The following is a 10425-nucleotide window of genomic DNA, read 5'->3' as shown; positions in this document are numbered from 1 at the left end:
GAGGTGAGGCTGGAGACGAGGCGAGGCTGGAGACTTGAGGCGAGGTGAGGCTGGAGGCTGGAGATTTAAGGCGAGGCTGGAGGCTGGAGGCTGGAGACTTGAGGCTGGAGGCTGGAGACGAGGCGAGGATGGAGGCAGGAGGCTTGAGGCGAGGCGAGGCTGGAGGCTGGAGGCTGGATACTTGAGACTTGAGGCGAGGCTGGAGGGTGGAGGGTGGAGACTTGAGGCGAGGATGGAGGCAGGAGACTTGAGGCGAGGCAAGGCTGGAGGCTGGAGACTTGAGGCGAGGCGAGGCTGGAGGCTGGAGTCTGGAGGGTGGAGACTTGAGGTGAGGCAAGGCTGGAGGCTGGAGGCTGGAGACTTGAGTTGAGGCGAGGCTGGAGACTGGAGGCTTGAGGTGAGGCAAGGCTGGAGGCTGGAGACTTGAGGTGAGGCTTGGCAGTCTCCTCCTGGGCTGGGCGCAGATCAGCTGGGCAGGGTGCGGATCTCCTGGGCAGGGCGCGGATCACCACCTGACAGAGGTAAGGGACAGGAAGGGAGCTAGGTACAGGGTGGCTCCAGGACCAGACAGCAAGACAAGGCAATACTTCTGGCAAAGCAAGGCAAGACAAGAACTTCAGGTGAGGCGAGAGTTCCCGGCAGGACAAGGCAGGGCTTCAGGCGAGGAAACAGAAGGCAGGGGAAGGGATACAAGGAGTAAGGATAAGAACAATCCAGAAACTATGCCCTGGTCTCTGGAGGTATTTATGCAGCCAGCCCCAACTAGCATCAGTTGCCTCAATTAGCTCAACAAGGACAGAAACAGGGTAGATAGGAAAACCTGAAGCAAGCGTCAATGGACCGGACCGTGAACCGGAATACGGACTTCACGGACCGGACTATAACAGTACCCCCCCCATGGGAGCCTCTGGGCGACCAAACAGGGTATTCAGACAATGGACGACCCGGGCGGGTGGGAGGGTATGTAACACAAAGGAACCCTGGGTGGCAAGAGGAAAACAACAGTGTCTGTGTCTCTGGGTCCATGGTTGGTTGGATTGTTCTGTCATAAGGGCATGGCTGGGAATGGACCCAAGTGCAAGACACAGACACTGAAGTACTAGGGTCAGGACAATGATACAGGGCGATAGCAAGGACAAGGACAGGAAAACACGGAACCTGGAACAGGACTGGACAAAAGAGCTAGGAGCCCGGGCTTGGACTCCAAGCCAGAGACTGGACAAGGACCCAGTACCTGAGTCTTGCCTCTGGCTCGGACCCCAGAACTAGGCAAGGACGAGGCTTGGCAGGCAGGCAGAGCGAGGCAGAAATCTACAGGCTTAAAGCTTGAGGCTAGAGGCTAGAGACTTGGCTTGGTTTGGCAAGAGGATAGAGGCTAGAGGCTAGAGGCTAGAGACTTGGCTTGGCAAGAGGCTAGAGGCGAGAGACTTGGCTTGGCTTGGCAACAGGCTAGAGGCTAGAGTCTGGAGTCTTCAGGCTCAAGGCTAGGCAAGAGACGAGGCGAGGCTTGTCAGGAGGCTGGAGAATTGAGACTAGAGGCGGGGCTGGGAGCCGGAGATTCGAGACGAGGTGAGGCTGGGGGCCGGAGACTCGAGGCGGGGCGAGGCTGGGGGCCGGAGACTCGAGGCGGGGCGAGGCTGGGGGCCGGAGACTCGAGGCGGGGCGAGGCTGGGGGCCGGAGACTCGAGGCGAGGTGTGGCTGGGGGCCGGAGACTCGAGGCGAGGTGTGGCTGGAGGCCGGAGACTCGAGGCGAGGCTGGAGGCTGGTGCTGGTGACTTGAGGCGAGGCTGGAGGCTGAAGGCTGGAGACTTGAGGTGAGGCTGGAGGCTGGAGACTTGAGGCAAGGCGAGGCTGGAGACTTGAGGTGAGGCGAGGCTGGGGTCCAGAGACGCGAGGTGAGGTGAGGCTGGGGGCTGGAGACTCAAGGTGAGGCGAGGCTGGGGGCCGGAGACTCGAGGCGAGATGAGGCTGGGGGCCGGACACCCGAGACAAGGTGAGGCTGGGGGCCGGACACTCGAGGCAAGGTGAGGCTGGGGGCCGGAGACTCGAGGCAAGGCGAGGCTGGGGGCTGAAGGCTGGAGACTTGAGGTGAGGCGAGGCTGGAGGCTGGAGACTTGAGGCAAGGTGTGGCTGGAGGCCGGAGACTCGAGGCAAGGTGTGGCTGGAGGCTGGAGGCTGGAGACTTGAAGCGAGGTGAGGCTGGAGACTTGAGGTGAGGCGAGGCTGGGGGCCGGAGACTCGAGGCGGGGCGAGGCTGGGGGCCGGAGACTCAAGGCGGGGCGAGGCTGGGGGCCGGAGACTCGAGGCGGGGCGAGGCTGGGGGCCGGAGACTCGAGGCGGGGCGAGGCTGGGGGCCGGAGACTGGAGGCGGGGCGAGGCTGGGGGCCGGAGACTCGAGGCGGGGCGAGGCTGGGGGCCGGAGACTCGAGGCGAGGTGTGGCTGGAGGCTGGAGGCTGGAGACTCGAGGCGAGGCTGGAGGCTGGAGGCCGGAGACTCGAGGCGAGGTGTGGCTGGAGGCTGGAGGCTGGAGACTCGAGGCGAGGCTGGAGGCTGGAGGCCGGAGACTCGAGGCGAGGCTGGAGGCTGGTGCTGGTGACTTGAGGCGAGGCTGGAGGCTGAAGGCTGGAGACTTGAGGCAAGGCGAGGCTGGAGACTTGAGGTGAGGCGAGGCTGGGGGCCGGAGACTCGAGGTGAGGTGAGGCTGGGGGCTGGAGACTCGAGGTGAGGCGAGGCTGGGGGCCGGAGACTGGAGGCGAGATGAGGCTGGGGGCTGGACACCCAAGGCAAGGTGAGGCTGGGGGCCGGACACTCAAGGCAAGGCGAGGCTGGGGGCCGGACACTCAAGGCAAGGCGAGGCTGGGGGCCGGAGACTCGAGGCAAGGCGAGGCTGGGGGCTGAAGGCTGGAGACTTGAGGTGAGGCGAGGCTGGAGGCTGGAGACTTGAGGCAAGGTGTGGCTGGAGGCCGGAGACTCGAGGCAAGGTGTGGCTGGAGGCTGGAGGCTGGAGACTTGAAGCGAGGCGAGGCTGGAAACTTGAGGTGAGGCGAGGCTGGGGGCCGGACACTTGAGGCAAGGCGAGGCTGGGGGCCGGAGACTCGAGGCAAGGCGAGGCTGGGGGCCGGAGACTCGAGGCAAGGCGAGGCTGGGGGCCGGACACTCGAGGCAAGGCGAGGCCGGGGGACGGAGACTCGAGGCAAGGCGAGGCCGGGGGATGGAGACTCGAGGCAAGGCGAGGCCGGGGGATGGAGACTTGAGGCAAGGCGAGGCTGGGGGCCGGAGACTCGAGACAAGGCGAGGCTGGGGGCCGGAGACTTGAGGTGAGGTGAGGCTGGGGAACGGAGACTCGAGGCGAGGCGAGACTAGGGGCTGGAGACTTGAGGCAAGGCTGGAGGCTGGAGACTTGAGGCGAGACTGGAGGCTGGAGGCGAGGTGAGGCTGGAGAATTGAAGTGAGGCGAGGCTGGAGGCTGGAAACTTGAGGCGAGGCGAGGCTGGAGGCTGGAGACGAGGTGAGGCGAGGTTGGAGGCTGGAGGCTGGAGACTTGAGGTGAGGCGAGGCTGCAGACTGGAGACTTGAGGTGAGGCTTGGCAGGCTCCTCCTGGGCTGGGCGCAGATCTCCTGGGCAGGGCGCGGATCACCACCCGACAGAGGCAAGGGACAGGAAGGGATAGAACCCACCCCAGGTAATGGCAAGACGGCCTGGCTTACCTGGGCGGAGGCAAGGGACAGGAAAGGAGCTAGGTATAGGGTGGTTCCAGGACCAGACAGCAAGACAAGGCAAGGCTACTGGCAAAGCAAGGCAAGACGAGAACTTCAGGTGGGGTGAGAGTTACCGGCAAGACAAAGCAAGGCTTCAGGTGAGGAAACAGAAGGCAGGGGAAGAGATACAAGGAGTAAGGACAAGAACAATCCAGCAGCCACGCCCTGGTCTCTGAAGGTATTTATGCAGCCAGCCCCAACTAGCATCAGTTGTCTCCATTAGTTCAACAAGGACAGAAACAGGGTAGATAGGAAAACCTGGAGCAAGGGTCGATGGACCAGACCGTGAACTGGAATACGGACTTCACAGACCGGACTATGACAAGCCCATAAAATTCCAAAAATCCTTATTGAGGTATTTCCAACTATATTAATCAATACTTGCTCATAGGACCAGTAGTTGGTTGAAATTCATCCAACTAGCTTTTTTTAAAATTTCATTTATAAATAGTTTAAATTTTCTTCCATCATGAGTAATAATTAAATAGTTAATTATTTCATACATAGATAGGATGATGCAAGGTATAGAAGTGTATATGAAAAGGGAAAACCAGCGAGGAAAGTACCCTTTGCTAGCATACTTTGCTAAATAAACACACATGATTCAACTAATATCCGACATGGAGATAACTTCAACATGTTTGTTGATAGATTGGCTGATGATAATACTTATCTCTGCGAATGTGCTACTTGCTCCAGCAAATTAAATTTCTTTAGCAAAGCTGTTTGTACTATACTATAGCAAGACAAAGAAAATACTGGAGGATCTCAACAGGTTAGGCAGCATCCATGGAAGGGAACAAACTGTTGACGTTTCAAGCAGATATCCTTCTTCAGCGCTGTGCATCCTCTGAATCTCATACTTAATTCTCCACTGTGCAAGCCATGAACACGGGAAACGAAGAACACTTAAAGAATTACTAAAAATATTTCCAGGAGGAAAAGGGAAATACTCTCCCTTTGCTAATTAATGGCTCTGATGAGACTGTACCTGGAATATTGTGTGCTGTATCAATAATATTGGTGTACAGCATCTGCAGAAATTGTTGTGTTTATTATACTGTGTACAAGGCTGGTTTCCATAAAATCAAAGCAATTTCATTGTCGAAGTGTATATATGTCACCATATACAATTCTGAGGTTCATTTCCCTCGGCATTCACAGAACAATACAAAGAAACACAACGGAATAAATGAAAAACTACTCACAAAGGCATGGAAAAGATAACAAATTCTGCAAGTACAAAAAGAAAAGCAAAATAATAATAATAGATAAGCAAGTAATAAAAATAATGAGAACATGCGTTGAAAGTCATTCTAGAGTCATTGGTTGTGCAGATCAGTGTTGGGTGAGTGAAGTTATTCACTTTGGTTCAGGAAGCCTGACGTTTCAGGGGTAATAACTGTTCCCAAATTTGGTGGTGTGGGAACTGAGGCTCCAGTATCTCCTTCCTGATGGCAGAAGAGAGAAGAAAGCGTGGCCTGGAAAGTGGTGGTCTGTCATGATGGATGCTGCTTTCCATAAAACAGATAATCATAAGATCTCGATCTAGGAGAAGAACAAGGCAAAATAAACAATTAAATACACACATACAGGCACACAAACAGTCACACACATGAACAGAAACACACAAGCACAAACACACACTCAGGCACACAGATGCACATACAAAGACACACAGACACAGACTCAGACACATACACACACTTGCACACACACATGCACAAACACACACACAAACAAACAAACCAAAACACACACACACAGACAAACATATCCCACTCATGCATATAATCACAAAAATAAAACCACACTGGTAGATTCACACACACACTGTCACACACCCAGATAAGCACAGACACATACTTACACACAATCACATACGCACACACACACTCACACAGACACCCACATGTGCACACACAAACACATATACACACAGACTCACACACAAACACACACAGATGCATACATACACACAAACATGCGCACACAGAGAGACGCACACACACAAACACACACACACACACACACACACACACACACACACACACACAGACCACATGCACAGAGAGATACACAGTCACACAAACATGGGTACACACACACACACATACACACACACACACACAAGAACACGCACAGACTCACATTCAGACAGACACACAGTCACAGACACACAAACACGCACACACTCCACATGTAGAATGGCATGCACACAAACACAAACACTCATACACACATACATACACACAATCACACAGACACATATACACATAGGTTCAGACACAGAGACACATTGTCACATACAAATGCACTGACTTCGGCGCGCGCGCGCGCGCACACACACACACACACACACACACACAGAGTTACAGATTCAAACAGCCATACACACACTCAGAGACACTGGCACACTCACACACAATGACACACAGCTAGACAGACAAACACGCACACGTGTGTACACACACACACACACACACACACGAACAGACACACACACCCGTACCCATATGTATCCAGAGAACCGTGCCTGTCACGGCTCAGCATGCCCCTCTATCTGGTCAGAGGGCACACCACATGCCAGTCAACATTTCACCCCTCCCAACTAATCAATGCACACTTAACCACTGGCCACCTTAATTGGATTAACCCGTCTAGCACCAAGCCGTTGGCCCCCCGGTGAATCACCTGGGCTGGACGCTCCAGCCCCCTGACCAGTAAAGGGTGCTACATGTGCTTGGCTCACTCTCTTTTTTTGCCATCCTCGAGGGACCACCCTGCTTCACTCCAGGCTGAAGATTGCAGAACAGTGCTGGAGACATGTGGTGAGCTGTGCATTTAATAATGTTTATTGTTGTCCCTGTAGCAGAGAGCCGTGCCTGCCCATAGCCAAGAGGTGGCAGGTATCGTAGTTACTTTTCCTTTGTTTGTATATGTACCTGTACTCTGTCCCCACACCGTTTTCCTGTGTTTTGTACTGCCGACCCGACTTTTCCCACGCTTGCCTATTGTAAGCGCGTTTGTACGAATATTGTAGCCGCTTGTATTGTCCCCAAGCTCTTCCCCCCTTGTAAATAAACCCCTTATTGTTAAAACTGTGTGTCCAGAATCCTTGCCTTGAGACCCAAAGAATCTGTCTCATTTCCATCACAACACCATACAGGCACACACGCAAACTCATACACACAAACATACAGCCACATGAGCACATTTGTAAGCACACAGACTCAGACACAGATAGGCACAGAAACACATTCTCATACAAAAACACACACACACTCGTAAGCAGACACACTCACACACTCTGTCACAGATACACACATGGACACAGAGACACAGAGTCAGACTCACCGTCACACAACACACGCACGCATACACACAGACATGTGCTCATGGAGACCCATACAGACACATACACACACAGACACACACACACACACACACACACACACACACACACACACAAACACAAAAACAGACATACAGTCATATATATATATATATATATATATATATATATATATATATATATACTGTATACATATATACATGGACAAACACAGACTCACATACACACACACACACTTAGAGACACACATGCGTGCACATACAGACATACACAAACACATACTGACAGACATGTACACACAGAGACCCATACATACACACACACACACACACACACACACAAGCACAAACAGATACATACACAGAGACACATGCACAGACACACAAACAAAAACACACCCCCACAGACTCACACAGTCTGTAATACACACGGACACGGCACACATGCACACACACACGATTTGTTCTATGTTTCTCATATCCACTTATATTGTCATTTCCTGTAAGCCCTTGTCCCATTCCAACTGCAGTTCTGCATGTTATAATGGCACCTTCTCAAGAAAGTGCTATTAATATATATTTTAAAAATAATGACCAAATTTTTATTGGTGCATGGTATACTTCACTTCATTGTCTTCTCCAAATTTCGGCACAAAAACTATTTCTACAAATTACTTAATGAGTAACTTGACCATAGCACAGTGCAACACACACAAAATGTTGGAAGAACTCAGCAGGTCGGGCAGAGGACAGTATAAACAGCATATTCTGTATCAATGCTACCTGATGTACTCAGTTCCTCCAGCATTGTGTGTGTGTGTGTGTGTGTGTGTGTGTCAAGATTTCCAGCATCTGCAGGATCTCTTGAGTGGTATAGAGGAAGTAGATTGTAGATAGAAGCTAATGCTGCCAGTTCAATACCAGGTCTTGAAGAGTGAGAATGAACTCAAATAACTGTATAAAAGGAAAGTGAGGAAATTCAATTTGGATCAAATTCAAAAATTAGAGGAAAATACTGTTTTGAAAGAAAGAAAGGGGGGGAAATTAAATAGAAGGAAAAGTAAGCCACCTGCAATTTTAAATTATAACAATCTACCAACTATACTCAGTGGCCACTTTATGAGACAATACTTAGTGACCATTTTATTAGATACACTGGTGCACTTGCTCATTAATATAAATATCTAATCTGTCAATCATGTGGCAGCAACTCAATGCATAAAAGCATGCAGACATGGCCAAGAGGTTCAGTTGTTGATCAGACCAAACATCAGAATGTGTAAGAAATGTGATCGAAGTGACTTTGACCATGGAATGTTTGTTGTGTCAGATGGTGTGGTTTGCGTATCACAGAAACTGGTGATCTTTTGGGATTTTCACAAACTGCAGTCTCTGGAGTTCATAGAGAATGGTGCCAAAAGCAAAAAAATATATGTATTGAATGGCATTTCAGTTGGCAGAATGCTTTGTTTATGAGAGAGGTCAGAGGATAATGGCCAGAATGGATCAAGCTTATAGGAAGGTGACAATAACTCAAATAACCATGCCCAGTGCTGTGCAGAAGAGCAACTGTGAATACACAACACATTGAATCTTGCAGTGGATGGGCTACTGTAACATATGAGCATGAACATATGCTCTGCAGCCACTTTATTCGATACAGGAGAACTGGCCCTGCATGTATTTACTGAATTAGAAATGAGGCCCCACAAGTTAATCTGCTTCCTTCCTCATCAAACTGTCTGCAATTCAAACAAGATAAGGGAGCTTAACAAAGATATTTTTACACGATATCTAAATATCATTAGTCTCATGCACCTTGGTATCTGATCGCTATGAAATGAATGGGGATTGCCATTAAATAATCTGAATATCTGATGATGCTACCTCTCTGCTATGAAGGATTTGCAGCAGTCGAAGGAAATATTATCCATGACTAATATTCCCAGAATGACATTTTAGTTTATATCCCATAAAATTCCAAAAATCCTTATTGACTTATTTCCAAGTATATTAGCAAATACTTGCAGTTTGTTGAAAGTCATGGAACTAGATTTTTTGTTTTCTCTTATAAATAGTTTAAATTTTCTTCTGCCATGAGAAATAATTAAATGCTGAATTATTTCATGCATAGAAGGGATGATATATGATATGGAAAATGGATAGAAAAGGGGAAACCCATCAAAGAAAGAACCCTTTGTTAGCATAGAGTGATTCAATTCATATCTCACAGAGAGGTAATGTCAACATGTTTATGTATTGATTGGTTGACTATAATACTTAATTCTTTGTGGATGCATTTCACTCCAGCAAATCATACCTTGTTCACAAAACTGTCTTTACAATACTATAGCACACAAAATACTGGTATAACTCAGCAGGTTAGGCAGCATTCATGGAAATTTACAAACTGTCGAAGTTTCAGGCCAACATCCTTCTTCAGATCTGTGTGTCTCTTGAATCTTGTGTTTACAACACCACTTTAAAAGTATTATGGTGCGAGGCATGGACATTTAGAAACTCAGAACTCAGAGTTAGTAAAGATTATTCAGGAAAAAAGGGAAGTACTCAACTTTTCAACAATTAATGCCCCTGATGAGACTCTACCTGGAATATTGTACACATGGAAAATTGTATTGATTTCCAGCATCAGTATTGAGGTGAGTGAAGTTACCCACTCTGGTTCAGGAGCCTGATGCTTGAGGGTAAGAACTGTTGTTGAACATGGTGGTGTGGGATCTAAGGCCCTTGTACTTCCTTCCTGAAGGCAGCAGTGAGAAGAGAGCATTGCCTGGATGGAGGGGGGTCAATGATGATGGATGCTGCTGTCCATAAACTATAAGATCTAGGAGCAGAATTAGGGGGAAAAAAAAACAAGCAAATCATACACAGAAACACACATACACACACACACACACACACACACACACACACCTATCCAATTATCCATTTAGATCTCCGTTTCGTTGCCTACAGGCCCTTGTTCCACTTTTACTGCAATTCTGCAGTTCCCCACTCAAAGAGTAAACTTATTATTGAGATAAACTTACTGTTTTTATTATCAAGTGAAGCCAAACCTCTGAGAATCGTCACCTTGTTGTGAGTTCCTGAGATTCAAAAGGAAAGCCATCTAGAGCTTAGCTCTTGGTAGGTCATCCATTGCGGTATGGTCAAAGGGGAGGCTCCAGACAAGAAGCAATCCAACCAAGACCTGAACGGTGGAACTGGCAGTAGATAATGACACATTATAATGGCAGTGAAGGTGGAGAAAGGTTGCAGCAATTAAGTGTTCCTAGTCATCTTGCTTTCC

At 49.4% G+C, this 10425-nt stretch overlaps 1 long non-coding RNA gene across 1 annotated transcript in view; it reads right to left on the bottom strand.

The window, feature by feature from the left end:
• Positions 1 to 4828: 4828 nt before the first annotated feature.
• LOC140200880 (uncharacterized) overlaps positions 4829 to 10425 on the bottom strand; it is a 43405-nt gene continuing 37808 nt past the window's right edge. Inside the window, exons 2-3 of the long non-coding RNA XR_011886747.1 lie at positions 10166 to 10339; positions 4829 to 5309 (exon numbers count right to left, since the gene is read on the bottom strand). This is a non-coding gene — a long non-coding RNA (uncharacterized lncRNA). The remainder of the gene's footprint in view (positions 5310 to 10165; positions 10340 to 10425) is intronic.

The sequence above is a fragment of the Mobula birostris genome, chromosome 7, assembly GCF_030028105.1.
Source record: "Mobula birostris isolate sMobBir1 chromosome 7, sMobBir1.hap1, whole genome shotgun sequence".
NCBI lineage: Eukaryota > Metazoa > Chordata > Chondrichthyes > Myliobatiformes > Myliobatidae > Mobula > Mobula birostris.
The sequence above is the reverse complement of the archived record's forward strand: the minus strand, read 5'-3'. Positions and strand labels throughout refer to the sequence as shown.